We start from the raw sequence: 21949 nt of genomic DNA on the forward strand, positions 1-21949 counted from the left end.
GATGATGCACCAACCTTTAGATTGACAGTCAAACACGCTAACTGATTGCACTAGAGAGGCTTGTGTTGGCATTGACCGGGGCAAAATAACAGGAATCTCATTACTGGATTTCACATCCACATCATGGAGCACAACAAACTGACAACTGTTGTCCCTGGGTGGGCTTGAACCACCAACCTTTAGATTAACAGTCTAACGCGCTAACCAATTGCGTCACAGAGACCTGACGCGTGATCGATGGCCATTTGTGCTCTCATCCAACTGAACATGGAGTTTACGAAACAACAACACTTTGTTCCAATGGTTGTGTTAACGTGCATCAAAAGTGCAGCAACATTTTCAAGGAAGTAGACCTATAGTTTTCTAATGTTTGTTAGCTTTTTGAATGGCCTTAAAAGGGCAAGAATGTAGCGCAATGTTCGTCAGCGCAACATTATATTAAAAGGCATCTGGCAGGAGTAAATTCAGCCGCAATCACAAATATATTCTGATAAATATATATTTTAAACAACTGCATTTTCACAAATGTAATATATAATCGCCAAGCCCATTCAAAATAATTAGGGGACTGACTCCGGAAGAATGATGAAGTGGCTAGTCACTTTCATGGCGTATTGGCGTACATATACACACAAACACACGGGACCAACATTGTCCTTCTCGCAAGATAAATATAAATGCTAAGGTTTTTCATGCCAGATTGACATCATTTACGTTGTCATACCAGCCAGATTAATAAGAATACATTATATGTTCCTTGGAGAACACAGAATGATCAAGCTATTGAGTAACAGAAGATCAGAGACCATTGACAACCATTTTACCAGTAGGTATGATAACTTGTCATCTTTCATGTTCAACAACACACCAATCACATGTGACAACAGGAAACACCGCAGGTCAAAAGCAAGCTTACTGTAAGGCCAGGAAGGTCTTCCACATCACTAGAAACAGAAAGACAGCATTCCTGGGTGGGCTCAAATCACCAACTTTTAAATAACAGTCTAACGCGCCAACCAATTGCACCACAGAGACTTGTGGTTATACTGACCCTCAGCAGGCCAAAGTCTCATGGAAGCTCAAGCCAAGTCAGGAAGGGTCAGTTCACATCTCCACAATCTGAAAAATGTCATCCCTGGGTGGTGATGATGCACCAACCTTTAGATTGACAGTCAAACACGCTAACTGATTGCACTAGAGAGGCTTGTGTTGGCATTGACCGGGGCAAAATAACAGGAATCTCATTACTGGATGTCACATCCACATCATGGAGCACAACAAACTGACTACTGTTGTCCCTGGGTGGGCTTGAACCACCAACCTTTAGATTAACAGTCTAACGCGCTAACCAATTGCGTCACAGAGACCTGACGCTTGATCGATGGCCATTTGTGCTCTCATCCAACTGAACATGGAGTTTACGAAACAACAACACTTTGTTCCAATGGTTGTGTTAACGTGCATCAAAAGTGCAGCAACATTTTCAAGGAAGTAGACCTATAGTTTTCTAATGTTTGTTAGCTTTTTGAATGGCCTTAAAAGGGCAAGAATGTAGCGCAATGTTCGTCAGCGCAACATTATATTAAAAGGCATCTGGCAGGAGTAAATTCAGCCGCAATCACAAATATATTCTGATAAATATATATTTTAAACAACTGCATTTTCACAAATGTAATATATAATCGCCAAGCCCATTCAAAATAATTAGGGGACTGACTCCGGAAGAATGATGAAGTGGCTAGTCACTTTCATGGCGTATTGGCGTACATATACACACAAACACACGGGACCAACATTGTCCTTCTCGCAAGATAAATATAAATGCTAAGGTTTTTCATGCCAGATTGACATCATTTACGTTGTCATACCAGCCAGATTAATAAGAATACATTATATGTTCCTTGGAGAACACAGAATGATCAAGCTATTGAGTAACAGAAGATCAGAGACCATTGACAACCATTTTACCAGTAGGTATGATAACTTGTCATCTTTCATGTTCAACAACACACCAATCACATGTGACAACAGGAAACACAGCAGGTCAAAAGCAAGCTTACTGTAAGGCCAGGAAGGTCTTCCACATCACTAGAAACAGAAAGACAGCATTCCTGGGTGGGCTCAAATCACCAACTTTTAAATTAACAGTCTAACGCGCCAACCAATTGCACCACAGAGACTTGTGGTTATACTGACCCTCAGCAGGCCAAAGTCTCATGGAAGCTCAAGCCAAGTCAGGAAGGGTCAGTTCACATCTCCACAATCTGAAAAATGTCATCCCTGGGTGGTGATGATGCACCAACCTTTAGATTGACAGTCAAACACGCTAACTGATTGCACTAGAGAGGCTTGTGGGCATTGACCGGGGCAAAATAACAGGAATCTCATTACAGGATGTCACATCCACATCATGGAGCACAACAAACTGACAACTGTCATCCCTGGGTGGGCTCGAACCACCAACCTTTAGATTAACAGTCTAACGCGCTAACCAATTGCGTCACAGAGACCTGACGCTTGATTGATGGCCATTTGTGCTCTCATCCAACTGAACATGGAGTTTACGAAACAACAACACTTTGTTCCAATGGTTGTGTTAACGTGCATCAAAAGTGCAGCAACATTTTCAAGGAAGTAGACCTATAGTTTTCTAATGTTTGTTAGCTTTTTGAATGGCCTTAAAAGGGCAAGAATGTAGCGCAATGTTCGTCAGCACAACATTATATTAAAAGGCATCTGGCAGGAGTAAATTCAGCCGCAATCACAAATATATTCTGATAAATATATATTTTAAACAACTGCATTTTCACAAATGTAATATATAATCGCCAAGCCCATTCAAAATAATTAGGGGACTGACTCCGGAAGAATGATGAAGTGGCTAGTCACTTTCATGGCGTATTGGCGTACATATACACACAAACACACTGGACCAACATTGTCCTTCTCGCAAGATAAATATAAATGCTAAGGTTTTTCATGCCAGATTGACATCATTTACGTTGTCATACCAGCCAGATTAATAAGAATACATTATATGTTCCTTGGAGAACACAGAATGATCAAGCTATTGAGTAACAGAAGATCAGAGACCATTGACAACCATTTTACCAGTAGGTATGATAACTTGTCATCTTTCATGTTCAACAACACACCAATCACATGTGACAACAGGAAACACAGCAGGTCAAAAGCAAGCTTACTGTAAGGCCAGGAAGGTCTTCCACATCACTAGAAACAGAAAGACAGCATTCCTGGGTGGGCTCAAATCACCAACTTTTAAATTAACAGTCTAACGCGCCAACCAATTGCACCACAGAGACTTGTGGTTATACTGACCCTCAGCAGGCCAAAGTCTCATGGAAGCTCAAGCCAAGTCAGGAAGGGTCAGTTCACATCTCCACAATCTGAAAAATGTCATCCCTGGGTGGTGATGATGCACCAACCTTTAGATTGACAGTCAAACACGCTAACTGATTGCACTAGAGAGGCTTGTGGGCATTGACCGGGGCAAAATAACAGGAATCTCATTACAGGATGTCACATCCACATCATGGAGCACAACAAACTGACAACTGTCGTCCCTGGGTGGGCTCGAACCACCAACCTTTAGATTAACAGTCTAACGCGCTAACCAATTGCGTCACAGAGACCTGACGCTTGATTGATGGCCATTTGTGCTCTCATCCAACTGAACATGGAGTTTACGAAACAACAACACTTTGTTCCAATGGTTGTGTTAACATGCATCAAAAGTGCAGCAACATTTTCAAGGAAGTAGACCTATAGTTTTCTAATGTTTGTTAGCTTTTTGAATGGCCTTAAAAGGGCAAAAATGTAGCGCAATGTTCGTCAGCGCAACATTATATTAAAAGGCATCTGGCAGGAGTAAATTCAGCCGCAATCACAAATATATTCTGATAAATATATATTTTAAACAACTGCATTTTCACAAATGTAATATATAATCGCCAAGCCCATTCAAAATAATTAGGGGACTGACTCCGGAAGAATGATGAAGTGGCTAGTCACTTTCATGGCGTATTGGCGTACATATACACACAAACACACTGGACCAACATTGTCCTTCTCGCAAGATAAATATAAATGCTAAGGTTTTTCATGCCAGATTGACATCATTTACGTTGTCATACCAGCCAGATTAATAAGAATAAATTATATGTTCCTTGGAGAACACAGAATGATCAAGCTATTGAGTAACAGAAGATCAGAGACCATTGACAACCATTTTACCAGTAGGTATGATAACTTGTCATCTTTCATGTTCAACAACACACCAATCACATGTGACAACAGGAAACACAGCAGGTCAAAAGCAAGCTTACTGTAAGGCCAGGAAGGTCTTCCACATCACTAGAAACAGAAAGACAGCATTCCTGGGTGGGCTCAAATCACCAACTTTTAAATTAACAGTCTAACGCACCAACCGATTGCACCACAGAGACTTGTGGTTATACTGACCCTCAGCAGGCCAAAGTCTCATGGAAGCTCAAGCCAAGTCAGGAAGGGTCAGTTCACATCTCCACAATCTGAAAAATGTCATCCCTGGGTGGTGATGATGCACCAACCTTTAGATTGACAGTCAAACACGCTAACTGATTGCACTAGAGAGGCTTGTGTTGGCATTGACCGGGGCAAAATAACAGGAATCTCATTACTGGATGTCACATCCACATCATGGAGCACAACAAACTGACTACTGTTGTCCCTGGGTGGGCTTGAACCACCAACCTTTAGATTAACAGTCTAACGCGCTAACCAATTGCGTCACAGAGACCTGACGCTTGATCGATGGCCATTTGTGCTCTCATCCAACTGAACATGGAGTTTACGAAACAACAACACTTTGTTCCAATGGTTGTGTTAACGTGCATCAAAAGTGCAGCAACATTTTCAAGGAAGTAGACCTATAGTTTTCTAATGTTTGTTAGCTTTTTGAATGGCCTTAAAAGGGCAAGAATGTAGCGCAATGTTCGTCAGCACAACATTATATTAAAAGGCATCTGGCAGGAGTAAATTCAGCCGCAATCACAAATATATTCTGATAAATATATATTTTAAACAACTGCATTTTCACAAATGTAATATATAATCGCCAAGCCCATTCAAAATAATTAGGGGACTGACTCCGGAAGAATGATGAAGTGGCTAGTCACTTTCATGGCGTATTGGCGTACATAAACACACAAACACACTGGACCAACATTGTCCTTCTCGCAAGATAAATATAAATGCTAAGGTTTTTCATGCCAGATTGACATCATTTACGTTGTCATACCAGCCAGATTAATAAGAATACATTATATGTTCCTTGGAGAACACAGAATGATCAAGCTATTGAGTAACAGAAGATCAGAGACCATTGACAACCATTTTACCAGTAGGTATGATAACTTGTCATCTTTCATGTTCAACAACACACCAATCACATGTGACAACAGGAAACACAGCAGGTCAAAAGCAAGCTTACTGTAAGGCCAGGAAGGTCTTCCACATCACTAGAAACAGAAAGACAGCATTCCTGGGTGGGCTCAAATCACCAACTTTTAAATTAACAGTCTAACGCGCCAACCAATTGCACCACAGAGACTTGTGGTTATACTGACCCTCAGCAGGCCAAAGTCTCATGGAAGCTCAAGCCAAGTCAGGAAGGGTCAGTTCACATCTCCACAATCTGAAAAATGTCATCCCTGGGTGGTGATGATGCACCAACCTTTAGATTGACAGTCAAACACGCTAACTGATTGCACTAGAGAGGCTTGTGGGCATTGACCGGGGCAAAATAACAGGAATCTCATTACAGGATGTCACATCCACATCATGGAGCACAACAAACTGACAACTGTCGTCCCTGGGTGGGCTCGAACCACCAACCTTTAGATTAACAGTCTAACGCGCTAACCAATTGCGTCACAGAGACCTGACGCTTGATTGATGGCCATTTGTGCTCTCATCCAACTGAACATGGAGTTTACGAAACAACAACACTTTGTTCCAATGGTTGTGTTAACATGCATCAAAAGTGCAGCAACATTTTCAAGGAAGTAGACCTATAGTTTTCTAATGTTTGTTAGCTTTTTGAATGGCCTTAAAAGGGCAAAAATGTAGCGCAATGTTCGTCAGCGCAACATTATATTAAAAGGCATCTGGCAGGAGTAAATTCAGCCGCAATCACAAATATATTCTGATAAATATATATTTTAAACAACTGCATTTTCACAAATGTAATATATAATCGCCAAGCCCATTCAAAATAATTAGGGGACTGACTCCGGAAGAATGATGAAGTGGCTAGTCACTTTCATGGCGTATTGGCGTACATATACACACAAACACACTGGACCAACATTGTCCTTCTCGCAAGATAAATATAAATGCTAAGGTTTTTCATGCCAGATTGACATCATTTACGTTGTCATACCAGCCAGATTAATAAGAATAAATTATATGTTCCTTGGAGAACACAGAATGATCAAGCTATTGAGTAACAGAAGATCAGAGACCATTGACAACCATTTTACCAGTAGGTATGATAACTTGTCATCTTTCATGTTCAACAACACACCAATCACATGTGACAACAGGAAACACAGCAGGTCAAAAGCAAGCTTACTGTAAGGCCAGGAAGGTCTTCCACATCACTAGAAACAGAAAGACAGCATTCCTGGGTGGGCTCAAATCACCAACTTTTAAATTAACAGTCTAACGCACCAACCGATTGCACCACAGAGACTTGTGGTTATACTGACCCTCAGCAGGCCAAAGTCTCATGGAAGCTCAAGCCAAGTCAGGAAGGGTCAGTTCACATCTCCACAATCTGAAAAATGTCATCCCTGGGTGGTGATGATGCACCAACCTTTAGATTGACAGTCAAACACGCTAACTGATTGCACTAGAGAGGCTTGTGTTGGCATTGACCGGGGCAAAATAACAGGAATCTCATTACTGGATGTCACATCCACATCATGGAGCACAACAAACTGACTACTGTTGTCCCTGGGTGGGCTTGAACCACCAACCTTTAGATTAACAGTCTAACGCGCTAACCAATTGCGTCACAGAGACCTGACGCTTGATCGATGGCCATTTGTGCTCTCATCCAACTGAACATGGAGTTTACGAAACAACAACACTTTGTTCCAATGGTTGTGTTAACGTGCATCAAAAGTGCAGCAACATTTTCAAGGAAGTAGACCTATAGTTTTCTAATGTTTGTTAGCTTTTTGAATGGCCTTAAAAGGGCAAGAATGTAGCGCAATGTTCGTCAGCACAACATTATATTAAAAGGCATCTGGCAGGAGTAAATTCAGCCGCAATCACAAATATATTCTGATAAATATATATTTTAAACAACTGCATTTTCACAAATGTAATATATAATCGCCAAGCCCATTCAAAATAATTAGGGGACTGACTCCGGAAGAATGATGAAGTGGCTAGTCACTTTCATGGCGTATTGGCGTACATATACACACAAACACACTGGACCAACATTGTCCTTCTCGCAAGATAAATATAAATGCTAAGGTTTTTCATGCCAGATTGACATCATTTACGTTGTCATACCAGCCAGATTAATAAGAATACATTATATGTTCCTTGGAGAACACAGAATGATCAAGCTATTGAGTAACAGAAGATCAGAGACCATTGACAACCATTTTACCAGTAGGTATGATAACTTGTCATCTTTCATGTTCAACAACACACCAATCACATGTGACAACAGGAAACACAGCAGGTCAAAAGCAAGCTTACTGTAAGGCCAGGAAGGTCTTCCACATCACTAGAAACAGAAAGACAGCATTCCTGGGTGGGCTCAAATCACCAACTTTTAAATTAACAGTCTAACGCGCCAACCAATTGCACCACAGAGACTTGTGGTTATACTGACCCTCAGCAGGCCAAAGTCTCATGGAAGCTCAAGCCAAGTCAGGAAGGGTCAGTTCACATCTCCACAATCTGAAAAATGTCATCCCTGGGTGGTGATGATGCACCAACCTTTAGATTGACAGTCAAACACGCTAACTGATTGCACTAGAGAGGCTTGTGGGCATTGACCGGGGCAAAATAACAGGAATCTCATTACAGGATGTCACATCCACATCATGGAGCACAACAAACTGACAACTGTCGTCCCTGGGTGGGCTCGAACCACCAACCTTTAGATTAACAGTCTAACGCGCTAACCAATTGCGTCACAGAGACCTGACGCTTGATTGATGGCCATTTGTGCTCTCATCCAACTGAACATGGAGTTTACGAAACAACAACACTTTGTTCCAATGGTTGTGTTAACATGCATCAAAAGTGCAGCAACATTTTCAAGGAAGTAGACCTATAGTTTTCTAATGTTTGTTAGCTTTTTGAATGGCCTTAAAAGGGCAAAAATGTAGCGCAATGTTCGTCAGCGCAACATTATATTAAAAGGCATCTGGCAGGAGTAAATTCAGCCGCAATCACAAATATATTCTGATAAATATATATTTTAAACAACTGCATTTTCACAAATGTAATATATAATCGCCAAGCCCATTCAAAATAATTAGGGGACTGACTCCGGAAGAATGATGAAGTGGCTAGTCACTTTCATGGCGTATTGGCGTACATATACACACAAACACACTGGACCAACATTGTCCTTCTCGCAAGATAAATATAAATGCTAAGGTTTTTCATGCCAGATTGACATCATTTACGTTGTCATACCAGCCAGATTAATAAGAATAAATTATATGTTCCTTGGAGAACACAGAATGATCAAGCTATTGAGTAACAGAAGATCAGAGACCATTGACAACCATTTTACCAGTAGGTATGATAACTTGTCATCTTTCATGTTCAACAACACACCAATCACATGTGACAACAGGAAACACAGCAGGTCAAAAGCAAGCTTACTGTAAGGCCAGGAAGGTCTTCCACATCACTAGAAACAGAAAGACAGCATTCCTGGGTGGGCTCAAATCACCAACTTTTAAATTAACAGTCTAACGCACCAACCGATTGCACCACAGAGACTTGTGGTTATACTGACCCTCAGCAGGCCAAAGTCTCATGGAAGCTCAAGCCAAGTCAGGAAGGGTCAGTTCACATCTCCACAATCTGAAAAATGTCATCCCTGGGTGGTGATGATGCACCAATCTTTAGATTGACAGTCAAACACGCTAACTGATTGCACTTGTGTTGGCATTGACCGGGGCAAAATAACAGGAATCTCATTACAGGTCCAGGATGTCACATCCACATCATGGAGCACAACAAACTGACAACTGTCGTCCCTGGGTGGGCTCGAACCACCAACCTTTAGATTAACAGTCTAACGCGCTAACCAATTGCGCCACAGAGACTTGTGGTGTATATGACCCTGACGCTAGATCGCTGGCTATTTGTACTCTCATCCAACTGAACATGGAGTTTACGAAACAACAACACTTTGTTCCAATGGTTGTGTTAACGTGCATCAAAAGTGCAGCAACATTTTCAAGGAAGTAGACCTATAGTTTTCTAATGTTTGTTAGCTTTTTGAATGGCCTTAAAAGGGCAAAAATGTAGCGCAATGTTCGTCAGCGCAACATTATAATAAAAGGTATCTGGCAGGAGTAAATTCAGCCGCAATCACAACTATATTCTGATAAATATATATTTTAAACAACTGCATTTTCACAAATGTAATATATAATCGCCAAGCCCATTCAAAATAATTAGGGGACTGACTCCGGAAGAATGATGAAGTGGCTAGTCACTTTCATGGCGTATTGGCGTACATATACACACAAACACACTGGACCAACATTGTCCTTCTCGCAAGATAAATATAAATGCTAAGGTTTTTCATGCCAGATTTACGTTGTCATACCAGCCAGATTAATAAGAATAAATTATATGTTCCTTGGAGAACACAGAATGATCAAGCTATTGAGTAACAGAAGATCAGAGACCATTGACAACCATTTTACCAGTAGGTATGATAACTTGTCATCTTTCATGTTCAACAACACACCAATCACATGTGACAACAGGAAACACAGCAGGTCAAAAGCAAGCTTACTGTAAGGCCAGGAAGGTCTTCCACATCACTAGAAACAGAAAGACAGCATTCCTGGGTGGGCTCAAATCACCAACTTTTAAATTAACAGTCTAACGCACCAACCGATTGCACCACAGAGACTTGTGGTTATACTGACCCTCAGCAGGCCAAAGTCTCATGGAAGCTCAAGCCAAGTCAGGAAGGGTCAGTTCACATCTCCACAATCTGAAAAATGTCATCCCTGGGTGGTGATGATGCACCAATCTTCAGATTGACAGTCAAACACGCTAACTGATTGCACTTGTGTTGGCATTGACCGGGGCAAAATAACAGGAATCTCATTACAGGTCCAGGATGTCACATCCACATCATGGAGCACAACAAACTGACAACTGTCGTCCCTGGGTGGGCTCGAACCACCAACCTTTAGATTAACAGTCTAACGCGCTAACCAATTGCGCCACAGAGACTTGTGGTGTATATGACCCTGACGCTAGATCGCTGGCTATTTGTACTCTCATCCAACTGAACATGGAGTTTACGAAACAACAACACTTTGTTCCAATGGTTGTGTTAACGTGCATCAAAAGTGCAGCAACATTTTCAAGGAAGTAGACCTATAGTTTTCTAATGTTTGTTAGCTTTTTGAATGGCCTTAAAAGGGCAAAAATGTAGCGCAATGTTCGTCAGCGCAACATTATATTAAAAGGCATCTGGCAGGAGTAAATTCAGCCGCAATCACAAATATATTCTGATAAATATATATTTTAAACAACTGCATTTTCACAAATGTAATATATAATCGCCAAGCCCATTCAAAATAATTAGGGGACTGACTCCGGAAGAATGATGAAGTGGCTAGTCACTTTCATGGCATATTGGCGTACATATATATACACACAAACACACTGGACCAACATTGTCCTTCTCGCAAGATAAATATAAATGCTAAGGTTTTTCATGCCAGATTGACATCATTTACGTTGTCATACCAGCCAGATTAATAAGAATAAATTATATGTTCCTTGGAGAACACAGAATGATCAAGCTATTGAGTAACAGAAGATCAGAGACCATTGACAACCATTTTACCAGTAGGTATGATAACTTGTCATCTTTCATGTTCAACAACACACCAATCACATGTGACAACAGGAAACACAGCAGGTCAAAAGCAAGCTTACTGTAAGGCCAGGAAGGTCTTCCACATCACTAGAAACAGAAAGACAGCATTCCTGGGTGGGCTCAAATCGCCAACTTTTAAATTAACAGTCTAACGCGCCAACCAATTGCACCACAGAGACTTGTGGTTATACTGACCCTCAGCAGGCCAAAGTCTCATGGAAGCTCAAGCCAAGTCAGGAAGGGTCAGTTCACATCTCCACAATCTGAAAAAATGTCATCCCTGGGTGGTGATGATGCACCAACCTTTAGATTGACAGTCAAACACGCTAACTGATTGCACTAGAGAGGCTTGTGGGCATTGACCGGGGCAAAATAACAGGAATCTCATTACAGGATGTCACATCCACATCATGGAGCACAACAAACTGACAACTGTCGTCCCTGGGTGGGCTCGAACCACCAACCTTTAGATTAACAGTCTAACGCGCTAACCAATTGCGTCACAGAGACCTGACGCTTGATCGATGGCCATTTGTGCTCTCATCCAACTGAACATGGAGTTTACGAAACAACAACACATTGTTCCAATGGTTGTGTTAACATGCATCAAAAGTGCAGCAACATTTTCAAGGAAGTAGACCTATAGTTTTCTAATGTTTGTTAGCTTTTTGAATGGCCTTAAAAGGGCAAAAATGTAGCGCAATGTTCGTCAGCGCAACATTATATTAAAAGGCATCTGGCAGGAGTAAATTCAGCCGCAATCACAAATATATTCTGATAAATATATATTTTAAACAACTGCATTTTCACAAATGTAATATATAATCGCCAAGCCCATTCAAAATAATTAGGGGACTGACTCCGGAAGAATGATGAAGTGGCTAGTCACTTTCATGGCGTATTGGCGTACATATACACACAAACACACTGGACCAACATTGTCCTTCTCGCAAGATAAATATAAATGCTAAGGTTTTTCATGCCAGATTGACATCATTTACGTTGTCATACCAGCCAGATTAATAAGAATAAATTATATGTTCCTTGGAGAACACAGAATGATCAAGCTATTGAGTAACAGAAGATCAGAGACCATTGACAACCATTTTACCAGTAGGTATGATAACCTGTCATCTTTCATGTTCAACAACACACCAATCACATGTGACAACAGGAAACACAGCAGGTCAAAAGCAAGCTTACTGTAAGGCCAGGAAGGTCTTCCACATCACTAGAAACAGAAAGACAGCATTCCTGGGTGGGCTCAAATCACCAACTTTTAAATTAACAGTCTAACGCGCCAACCAATTGCACCACAGAGACTTGTGGTTATACTGACCCTCAGCAGGCCAAAGTCTCATGGAAGCTCAAGCCAAGTCAGGAAGGGTCAGTTCACATCTCCACAATCTGAAATATGTCATCCCTGGGTGGTGATGATGCACCAACCTTTAGATTGACAGTCAAACACGCTAACTGATTGCACTAGAGAGGCTTGTGTTGGCATTGACCGGGGCAAAATAACAGGAATCTCATTACAGGTCCAGGATGTCACATCCACATCATGGAGCACAACAAACTGACAACTGTCGTCCCTGGGTGGGCTCGAACCACCAACCTTTAGATTAACAATCTAACGTGCTAACCAATTGCGCCACTGACGCTTGATCGATGGCCATTTGTGCTCTCATCCAACTGAACATGGAGTTTACGAAACAACAACACTTTGTTCCAATGGTTGTGTTAACATGCATCAAAAGTGCAGCAACATTTTCAAGGAAGTAGACCTATAGTTTTCTAATGTTTGTTAGCTTTTTGAATGGCCTTAAAAGGGCAAAAATGTAGCGCAATGTTCGTCAGCGCAACGATCAATGATCCAAGATGGCGTAGCAGTAGGACGTATTGTCGTGTCGTGTCCCTTGTATATATCGTTTGTTTTCGTTTTTTTTTCTTCACATATCTTTAAAACTTTTTGCTGAACCTCAACTTCTTCTAAATACTCTCCTGCAACCCGCCTCACCCAACGTAGCTATTTTTCCTAAAGTATTTATATTTACTTCGGATCTGGAACCCCTCAACTGAAGCTAGCCAACTAACTACCAGCTTCAGCAAAACATTGCTAGCGGTCTTCAGCTAACCGGTCATCAGCTAACCTTTAGCTCGGAAAGCTCTCGCCAGTTCGAACAACGCGACTCTAACCAGAGCATAACGGACCTATTTATTATTTTTATTTTTCATCCCCGGATTCCCATCGCAAACGGAACATTTTGAGCTCCTGGGCTACAATATACAGACCCACGACCGGTCCATCGATGTCACCGCATGAAGAGGAATAAACTGACTCCCCCCATCGCGACGTCCCCAAAGGCTAACTCTCTAGCCCTTGCTATCTCCTTGCTTGCAAATTCGGCCTGCTAACTGCTAGCTTGTTTAGCCCGGTCCGCTAACTGCTACCGTGTTTAGCACCGTCTACTAACTGTTAGCTTGTTAGCACAGGCCTGCTAACCGTCTGAATCGCCGCGTCCCAAACACTCACTGAACCCATATTTACTTTCTATCCCTTTTCGATTTTTAATTTGTTTATACCTTCCGGTAACCTGCCTCACCCAATGTGATACGGAACCGCTATTATCTTTACATTTTTAGAACACACTCAAGAACCTCCAGAAGCTAACCAGCTAACTGGCTACAAGCTATTTAGTCATTGTTAGTTTTCTAACCTGGATAACACTCGCCAGTCCAGCTTCCCTGCCCCATCCACCGCTGCCCTGCCCCATCCACCGCTGCCCCTTGGACACTGATCACTTGGCTACATAGCTGATGCATGCTGGACTGTCCATTAATCACGGTAATCCATTCTGCTTGTTTATGTTTTATCTGTCGGCCCCAGCCGCACTTAGGCTCTGTGTGTAGTTAATCCGACCCTCTCTGCCTAATCAATCGCCATTCTACCTGCTGTTGTTGTGCTAGCTGATTAGCTGTTGTTGTCTCACCTACTGTTTTAGCTAGCTCTCCCAATTCAACACCTGTGATTACTGTATGCCTCGCTGTATGTCTCTCTCAAATGTCAATATGCCTTGTATACTGTTGTGCAGGTTAGTTATCATTGTTTTAGTTTACAATGGAGCCCCTAGTTCCACTCTTTATACCCCTGATACCTCCTTTGTCCCACCCCCCACACATGCGGTGACCTCACCCATTACTACCAGCATGTCCAGAGATACAACCTCTCTCATCATCACCCAGTGCCTGGGCTTACCTCCGCTGTGCCCGCACCCCACCATACCCCTGTTTGCGCATTATGCCCTGAATATATTCTACCATGCCCAGAAACCTGCTCCTCTTATTCTCTGTCCCCAACGCCCTAGGCGACCAGTTTTGATAGCCTTCAGCCGCACCCTCATACTACTCCTTCTCTGTTCCGCGGGTGATGTGGAGGTAAACCCAGGCCCTGCATGTCCCCAGGCACCCTCATTTGTTGACTTCTGTGATCGAAAAAGCCTTGGTTTCATGCATGTCAACATCAGAAGCCTCCTCCCTAAGTTTGTCTTACTCACTGCTCTAGCACACTCTGCTAACCCTGATGTCCTTGCCGTGTCTGAATCCTGGCTCAGGAAGGCCACCAAAAATTCTGAGATTTCCATACCCAACTATAACATCTTCCGTCAAGATAGAACTGCCAAAGGGGGAGGAGTTGCAGTCTACTGCAGAGATAGCCTGCAAAGTAATGTCATACTTTCCAGGTCCATACCCAAACAGTTCGAACTACTAATTTTGAAAATTACTCTCTCCAGAAATAAGTCTCTCACTGTTGCCGCCTGCTACCGACCCCCCTCAGCTCCCAGCTGTGCCCTGGACACCATTTGTGAATTGATCTCCCCCCATCTAGCTTCAGAGTTTGTTCTGTTAGGTGACCTAAACTGGGATATGCTTAACACCCCGGCAGTCCTACAATCTAAGCTAGATGCCCTCAATCTCACTCAAATCATCAAGGAACCCACCAGGTACAACCCTAACTCTGTAAACAAGGGCACCCTCATTGACGTCATCCTGACCAACTGGCCCTCCAAATACACCTCCGCTGTCTTCAACCAGGATCTCAGCGATCACTGCCTCATTGCCTGTATCCGCTACGGAGCCGCAGTCAAACGACCACCCCTCATCACTGTCAAACGCTCCCTAAAACACTTCTGTGAGCAGGCCTTTCTAATCGACCTGGCCCGGGTATCCTGGAAGGACATTGACCTCATCCCGTCAGTTGAGGATGCCTGGTCTTTCTTTAAAAGTAACTTCCTCACCATTTTAGATAAGCATGCTCCGTTCAAAAAATGCAGAACTAAGAACAGATATAGCCCCTGGTTCACTCCAGACCTGACTGCCCTCGACCAGCACAAAAACATCCTGTGGCGGACTGCACTAACATCGAATAGTCCCCGCGATATGCAACTGTTCAGGGAAGTCAGGAACCAATACACACAGTCAGTCAGGAAAGCTAAAGCCAACTTCTTCAGGCAGAAGTTTGCATCCTGTAGCTCCAACTCCAAAAAGTTCTGGGACACTATGAAGTCCATGGAGAACAAGAGCACCTCCTCCCAGCTGCCCACTGCACTGAGGCTAGGTAACACGGTCACCACCGATAAATCCATGATTATCGAAAACTTCAACAAGCATTTCTCAACGGCTGGCCATGCCTTCCGCCTGGCTACTCCAACCTCGGCCAACAGCTCCCCCCCCCCCCCCCCCCCCCGCAGCTACTCGCCCAAGCCTCTCCAGGTTCTCCTTTACCCAAATCCAGATAGCAGATGTTCTGAAAGAGCTGCAAAACCTGGACCCGTACAAATCAGCTGGGCTTGACAATCTGGACCCTCTATTCCTGAAACTATCCGCCGCCATTGTCGCAACCCCTATTACCAGCCTGTTCAACCTCTCTTTCATATCGTCTGAGATCCCCAAGGATTGGAAAGCTGCCGCAGTCATCCCCCTCTTCAAAGGGGGCGACACCCTGGACCCAAACTGTTACAGACCTATATCCATCCTGCCCTGCCTATCTAAGGTCTTCGAAAGCCAAGTCAACAAACAGGTCACTGACCATCTTGAATCCCACCGTACCTTCTCCGCTGTGCAATCTGGTTTCCGAGCCGGTCACGGGTGTACCTCAGCCACGCTCAAGGTACTAAACGATATCATAACCGCCATCGATAAAAGACAGTACTGTGCAGCCGTCTTCATAGACCTTGCCAAGGCTTTCGACTCTGTCAATCACCGTATTCTTATCGGCAGACTCAGTAGCCTCGGTTTTTCGGATGACTGCCTTGCCTGGTTCACCAATTACTTTGCAGACAGAGTTCAGTGTGTCAAATCGGAGGGCATGCTGTCCGGTCCTCTGGCAGTCTCTATGGGGGTGCCACAGGGTTCAATTCTCGGGCCGACTCTTTTCTCTGTATATATCAATGATGTTTCTCATGCTGCGGGCGATTCCCTGATCCACCTCTACGCAGACGACACCATTCTATATACTTCCGGCCCGTCCTTGGACACTGTGCTATCTAACCTCCAAACGAGCTTCAATGCCATACAGCACTCCTTCCGTGGCCTCCAACTGCTCTTAAACGCTAGTAAAACCAAATGCATGCTGTTCAACCGTTCGCTGCCTGCACCCGCACGCCTGATCAGCATCACCACCCTGGATGGTTCCGACCTTGAATATGTGGACACCTATAAGTACCTAGGTGTCTGGCTAGACTCTAAACTCTCCTTCCAGACCCATATCAAACATCTCCAATCGAAAATCAAATCAAGAGTCGGCTTTCTATTCCGCAACAAAGCCTCCTTCACTCACGCCGCCAAACTTACCCTAGTAAAACTGACTCTCCTACCGATCCTCGACTTCGGCGATGTCATCTACAAAATTGCTTCCAACACTCTACTCAGCAAACTGGATGCAGTTTATCACAGTGCCATCCGTTTTGTCACTAAAGCACCTTATACCACCCACCACTGCGACTTGTATGCTCTAGTCGGCTGGCCCTCGCTACATATTCGTTGCCAGACCCACTGGCTCCAGGTCATCTACAAGTCCATGCTGGGTAAAGCTCCGCCTTATCTCAGTTCACTGGTTACGATGGCAACACCCATCCGTAGCACGCGCTGCAGCAGGTGTATCTCACTGATCATCCCTAAAGCCAACACCTCATTTGGCCGCCTTTCGTTCCAGTTCTCTGCTGCCTGTGACTGGAACGAATTGCAAAAATCGCTGAAGTTGGAGACTTTTATCTCCCTCACCAACTTCAAACATCTGCTATCTGAGCAGCTAACCGATCGCTGCAGCTGTACATAGTCTATTGGTAAATAGCCCACCCATTTTCACCTACCTCATCCCCATACTGTTTTTATTTATTTATTTTTTCTGCTCTTTTGCACACCAATATCTCTACCTGTACATAACCTTCTGATCATTTATCACTCCAGTGTTAATCTGCATAATTGTAATTATTTGCCTACCTTCTCATGCCTTTTTGCATACAATGTATATATAGACTCCCCTTTTTTCTACTGTGTTATTGACTTGTTAATTGTTTACTCCATGTGTAACTCTGTGTTGTCTGTTCACACTGCTATGCCTTATCTTGGCCAGGTCGCAGTTGTAAATGAGAACTTGTTCTCAACTAGCCTACCTGGTTAAATAAAGGTGAAATAAAAATAAAATAAAATTATATTAAAAGGCATCTGGCAGGAGTAAATTCAGCCGCAATCACAAATATATTCTGATAAATATATATTTTAAACAACTGCATTTTCACAAATGTAATATATAATCGCCAAGCCCATTCAAAATAATTAGGGGACTGACTCCGGAAGAATGATGAAGTGGCTAGTCACTTTCATGGCGTATTGGCGTACATATACACACAAACACACTGGACCAACATTGTCCTTCTCGCAAGATAAATATAAATGCTAAGGTTTTTCATGCCAGATTGACATCATTTACGTTGTCATACCAGCCAGATTAATAAGAATAAATTATATGTTCCTTGGAGAACACAGAATGATTAAGCTATTGAGTAACAGAAGATCAGAGACCATTGACAACCATTTTACCAGTAGGTATGATAACTTGTCATCTTTCATGTTCAACAACACACCAATCACATGTGACAACAGGAAACACAGCAGGTCAAAAGCAAGCTTACTGTAAGGCCAGGAAGGTCTTCCACATCACTAGAAACAGAAAGACAGCATTCCTGGGTGGGCTCAAATCACCAACTTTTAAATTAACAGTCTAACGCGCCAACCAATTGCACCACAGAGACTTGTGGTTATACTGACCCTCAGCAGGCCAAAGTCTCATGGAAGCTCAAGCCAAGTCAGGAAGGGTCAGTTCACATCTCCACAATCTGAAAAATGTCATCCCTGGGTGGTGATGATGCACCAACCTTTAGATTGACAGTCAAACACGCTAACTGATTGCACTAGAGAGGCTTGTGGGCATTGACCGGGGCAAAATAACAGGAATCTCATTACAGGATGTCACATCCACATCATGGAGCACAACAAACTGACAACTGTCGTCCCTGGGTGGGCTCGAACCACCAACCTTTAGATTAACAGTCTAACGCGCTAACCAATTGCGTCACAGAGACCTGACGCTTGATCGATGGCCATTTGTGCTCTCATCCAACTGAACATGGAGTTTACGAAACAACAACACTTTGTTCCAATGGTTGTGTTAACATGCATCAAAAGTGCAGCAACATTTTCAAGGAAGTAGACCTATAGTTTTCTAATGTTTGTTAGCTTTTTGAATGGCCTTAAAAGGGCAAAAATGTAGCGCAATGTTCGTCAGCGCAACATTATATTAAAAGGCATCTGGCAGGAGTAAATTCAGCCGCAATCACAAATATATTCTGATAAATATATATTTTAAACAACTGCATTTTCACAAATGTAATATATAATCGCCAAGCCCATTCAAAATAATTAGGGGACTGACTCCGGAAGAATGATGAAGTGGCTAGTCACTTTCATGGCGTATTGGCGTACATATACACACAAACACACTGGACCAACATTGTCCTTCTCGCAAGATAAATATAAATGCTAAGGTTTTTCATGCCAGATTGACATCATTTACGTTGTCATACCAGCCAGATTAATAAGAATAAATTATATGTTCCTTGGAGAACACAGAATGATCAAGCTATTGAGTAACAGAAGATCAGAGACCATTGACAACCATTTTACCAGTAGGTATGATAACCTGTCATCTTTCATGTTCAACAACACACCAATCACATGTGACAACAGGAAACACAGCAGGTCAAAAGCAAGCTTACTGTAAGGCCAGGAAGGTCTTCCACATCACTAGAAACAGAAAGACAGCATTCCTGGGTGGGCTCAAATCACCAACTTTTAAATTAACAGTCTAACGCGCCAACCAATTGCACCACAGAGACTTGTGGTTATACTGACCCTCAGCAGGCCAAAGTCTCATGGAAGCTCAAGCCAAGTCAGGAAGGGTCAGTTCACATCTCCACAATCTGAAATATGTCATCCCTGGGTGGTGATGATGCACCAACCTTTAGATTGACAGTCAAACACGCTAACTGATTGCACTAGAGAGGCTTGTGTTGGCATTGACCGGGGCAAAATAACAGGAATCTCATTACAGGTCCAGGATGTCACATCCACATCATGGAGCACAACAAACTGACAACTGTCGTCCCTGGGTGGGCTCGAACCACCAACCTTTAGATTAACAATCTAACGCGCTAACCAATTGCGCCACTGACGCTTGATCGATGGCCATTTGTGCTCTCATCCAACTGAACATGGAGTTTACGAAACAACAACACTTTGTTCCAATGGTTGTGTTAACATGCATCAAAAGTGCAGCAACATTTTCAAGGAAGTAGACCTATAGTTTTCTAATGTTTGTTAGCTTTTTGAATGGCCTTAAAAGGGCAAAAATGTAGCGCAATGTTCGTCAGCGCAACGATCAATGATCCAAGATGGCGTAGCAGTAGGACGTATTGTCGTGTCGTGTCCCTTGTATATATCGTTTGTTTTCGTTTTTTTTTCTTCACATATCTTTAAAACTTTTTGCTGAACCTCAACTTCTTCTAAATACTCTCCTGCAACCCGCCTCACCCAACGTAGCTATTTTTCCTAAAGTATTTATATTTACTTCGGATCTGGAACCCCTCAACTGAAGCTAGCCAACTAACTACCAGCTTCAGCAAAACATTGCTAGCGGTCTTCAGCTAACCGGTCATCAGCTAACTTTTAGCTCGGAAAGCTCTCGCCAGTTCGAACAACGCGACTCTAACCAGAGCATAACGGACCTATTTATTATTTTTATTTTTCATCCCCGGATTCCCATCGCAAACGGAACATTTTGAGCTCCTGGGCTACAATATACAGACCCACGACCGGTCCATCGATGTCACCGCATGAAGAGGAATAAACTGACTCCCCCCATCGCGACGTCCCCAAAGGCTAACTCTCTAGCCCTTGCTATCTCCTTGCTTGCAAATTCGGCCTGCTAACTGCTAGCTTGTTTAGCCCGGTCCGCTAACTGCTACCGTGTTTAGCACCGTCTACTAACTGTTAGCTTGTTAGCACAGGCCTGCTAACCGTCTGAATCGCCGCGTCCCAAACACTCACTGAACCCATATTTACTTTCTATCCCTTTTCGATTTTTAATTTGTTTATACCTTCCGGTAACCTGCCTCACCCAATGTGATACGGAACCGCTATTATCTTTACATTTTTAGAACACACTCAAGAACCTCCAGAAGCTAACCAGCTAACTGGCTACAAGCTATTTAGTCATTGTTAGTTTTCTAACCTGGATAACACTCGCCAGTCCAGCTTCCCTGCCCCATCCACCGCTGCCCCTTGGACACTGATCACTTGGCTACATAGCTGATGCATGCTGGACTGTCCATTAATCACGGTAATCCATTCTGCTTGTTTATGTTTTATCTGTCGGCCCCAGCCGCACTTAGGCTCTGTGTGTAGTTAATCCGACCCTCTCTGCCTAATCAATCGCCATTCTACCTGCTGTTGTTGTGCTAGCTGATTAGCTGTTGTTGTCTCACCTACTGTTTTAGCTAGCTCTCCCAATTCAACACCTGTGATTACTGTATGCCTCGCTGTATGTCTCTCTCAAATGTCAATATGCCTTGTATACTGTTGTGCAGGTTAGTTATCATTGTTTTAGTTTACAATGGAGCCCCTAGTTCCACTCTTTATACCCCTGATACCTCCTTTGTCCCACCCCCCACACATGCGGTGACCTCACCCATTACTACCAGCATGTCCAGAGATACAACCTCTCTCATCATCACCCAGTGCCTGGGCTTACCTCCGCTGTGCCCGCACCCCACCATACCCCTGTTTGCGCATTATGCCCTGAATATATTCTACCATGCCCAGAAACCTGCTCCTCTTATTCTCTGTCCCCAACGCCCTAGGCGACCAGTTTTGATAGCCTTCAGCCGCACCCTCATACTACTCCTTCTCTGTTCCGCGGGTGATGTGGAGGTAAACCCAGGCCCTGCATGTCCCCAGGCACCCTCATTTGTTGACTTCTGTGATCGAAAAAGCCTTGGTTTCATGCATGTCAACATCAGAAGCCTCCTCCCTAAGTTTGTCTTACTCACTGCTCTAGCACACTCTGCTAACCCTGATGTCCTTGCCGTGTCTGAATCCTGGCTCAGGAAGGCCACCAAAAATTCTGAGATTTCCATACCCAACTATAACATCTTCCGT

General features: G+C 43.3%; 12 non-coding genes across 12 annotated transcripts; all 12 read right to left on the minus strand.

The window, feature by feature from the left end:
• Positions 1–149: 149 nt before the first annotated feature.
• On the minus strand, positions 150–223 carry trnan-guu. Its single transcript has one exon. It is a non-coding gene; the product is annotated as a tRNA-Asn (tRNA).
• A 1070-nt stretch (positions 224–1293) lies between these two features.
• Positions 1294–1367, minus strand: trnan-guu. The gene has a single exon. It is a non-coding gene; the product is annotated as a tRNA-Asn (tRNA).
• Positions 1368–2436: 1069 nt separating this feature from the next.
• On the minus strand, positions 2437–2510 carry trnan-guu. The gene has a single exon. It is a non-coding gene; the product is annotated as a tRNA-Asn (tRNA).
• A 1069-nt stretch (positions 2511–3579) lies between these two features.
• On the minus strand, positions 3580–3653 carry trnan-guu. The gene has a single exon. It is a non-coding gene; the product is annotated as a tRNA-Asn (tRNA).
• A 1071-nt stretch (positions 3654–4724) lies between these two features.
• On the minus strand, positions 4725–4798 carry trnan-guu. The gene has a single exon. It is a non-coding gene; the product is annotated as a tRNA-Asn (tRNA).
• A 1069-nt stretch (positions 4799–5867) lies between these two features.
• trnan-guu lies at positions 5868–5941 on the minus strand. Its single transcript has one exon. It is a non-coding gene; the product is annotated as a tRNA-Asn (tRNA).
• Positions 5942–7012: 1071 nt separating this feature from the next.
• Positions 7013–7086, minus strand: trnan-guu. Its single transcript has one exon. It is a non-coding gene; the product is annotated as a tRNA-Asn (tRNA).
• A 1069-nt stretch (positions 7087–8155) lies between these two features.
• On the minus strand, positions 8156–8229 carry trnan-guu. Its single transcript has one exon. It is a non-coding gene; the product is annotated as a tRNA-Asn (tRNA).
• Positions 8230–9297: 1068 nt separating this feature from the next.
• On the minus strand, positions 9298–9371 carry trnan-guu. The gene has a single exon. It is a non-coding gene; the product is annotated as a tRNA-Asn (tRNA).
• Positions 9372–10447: 1076 nt separating this feature from the next.
• Positions 10448–10521, minus strand: trnan-guu. The gene has a single exon. It is a non-coding gene; the product is annotated as a tRNA-Asn (tRNA).
• A 1091-nt stretch (positions 10522–11612) lies between these two features.
• trnan-guu lies at positions 11613–11686 on the minus strand. The gene has a single exon. It is a non-coding gene; the product is annotated as a tRNA-Asn (tRNA).
• Positions 11687–18742: 7056 nt separating this feature from the next.
• On the minus strand, positions 18743–18816 carry trnan-guu. Its single transcript has one exon. It is a non-coding gene; the product is annotated as a tRNA-Asn (tRNA).
• Positions 18817–21949: the final 3133 nt, after the last annotated feature.

This window comes from Oncorhynchus mykiss, chromosome 21, assembly GCF_013265735.2.
Source record: "Oncorhynchus mykiss isolate Arlee chromosome 21, USDA_OmykA_1.1, whole genome shotgun sequence".
Classification (NCBI taxonomy): Eukaryota; Metazoa; Chordata; class Actinopteri; order Salmoniformes; family Salmonidae; genus Oncorhynchus; species Oncorhynchus mykiss.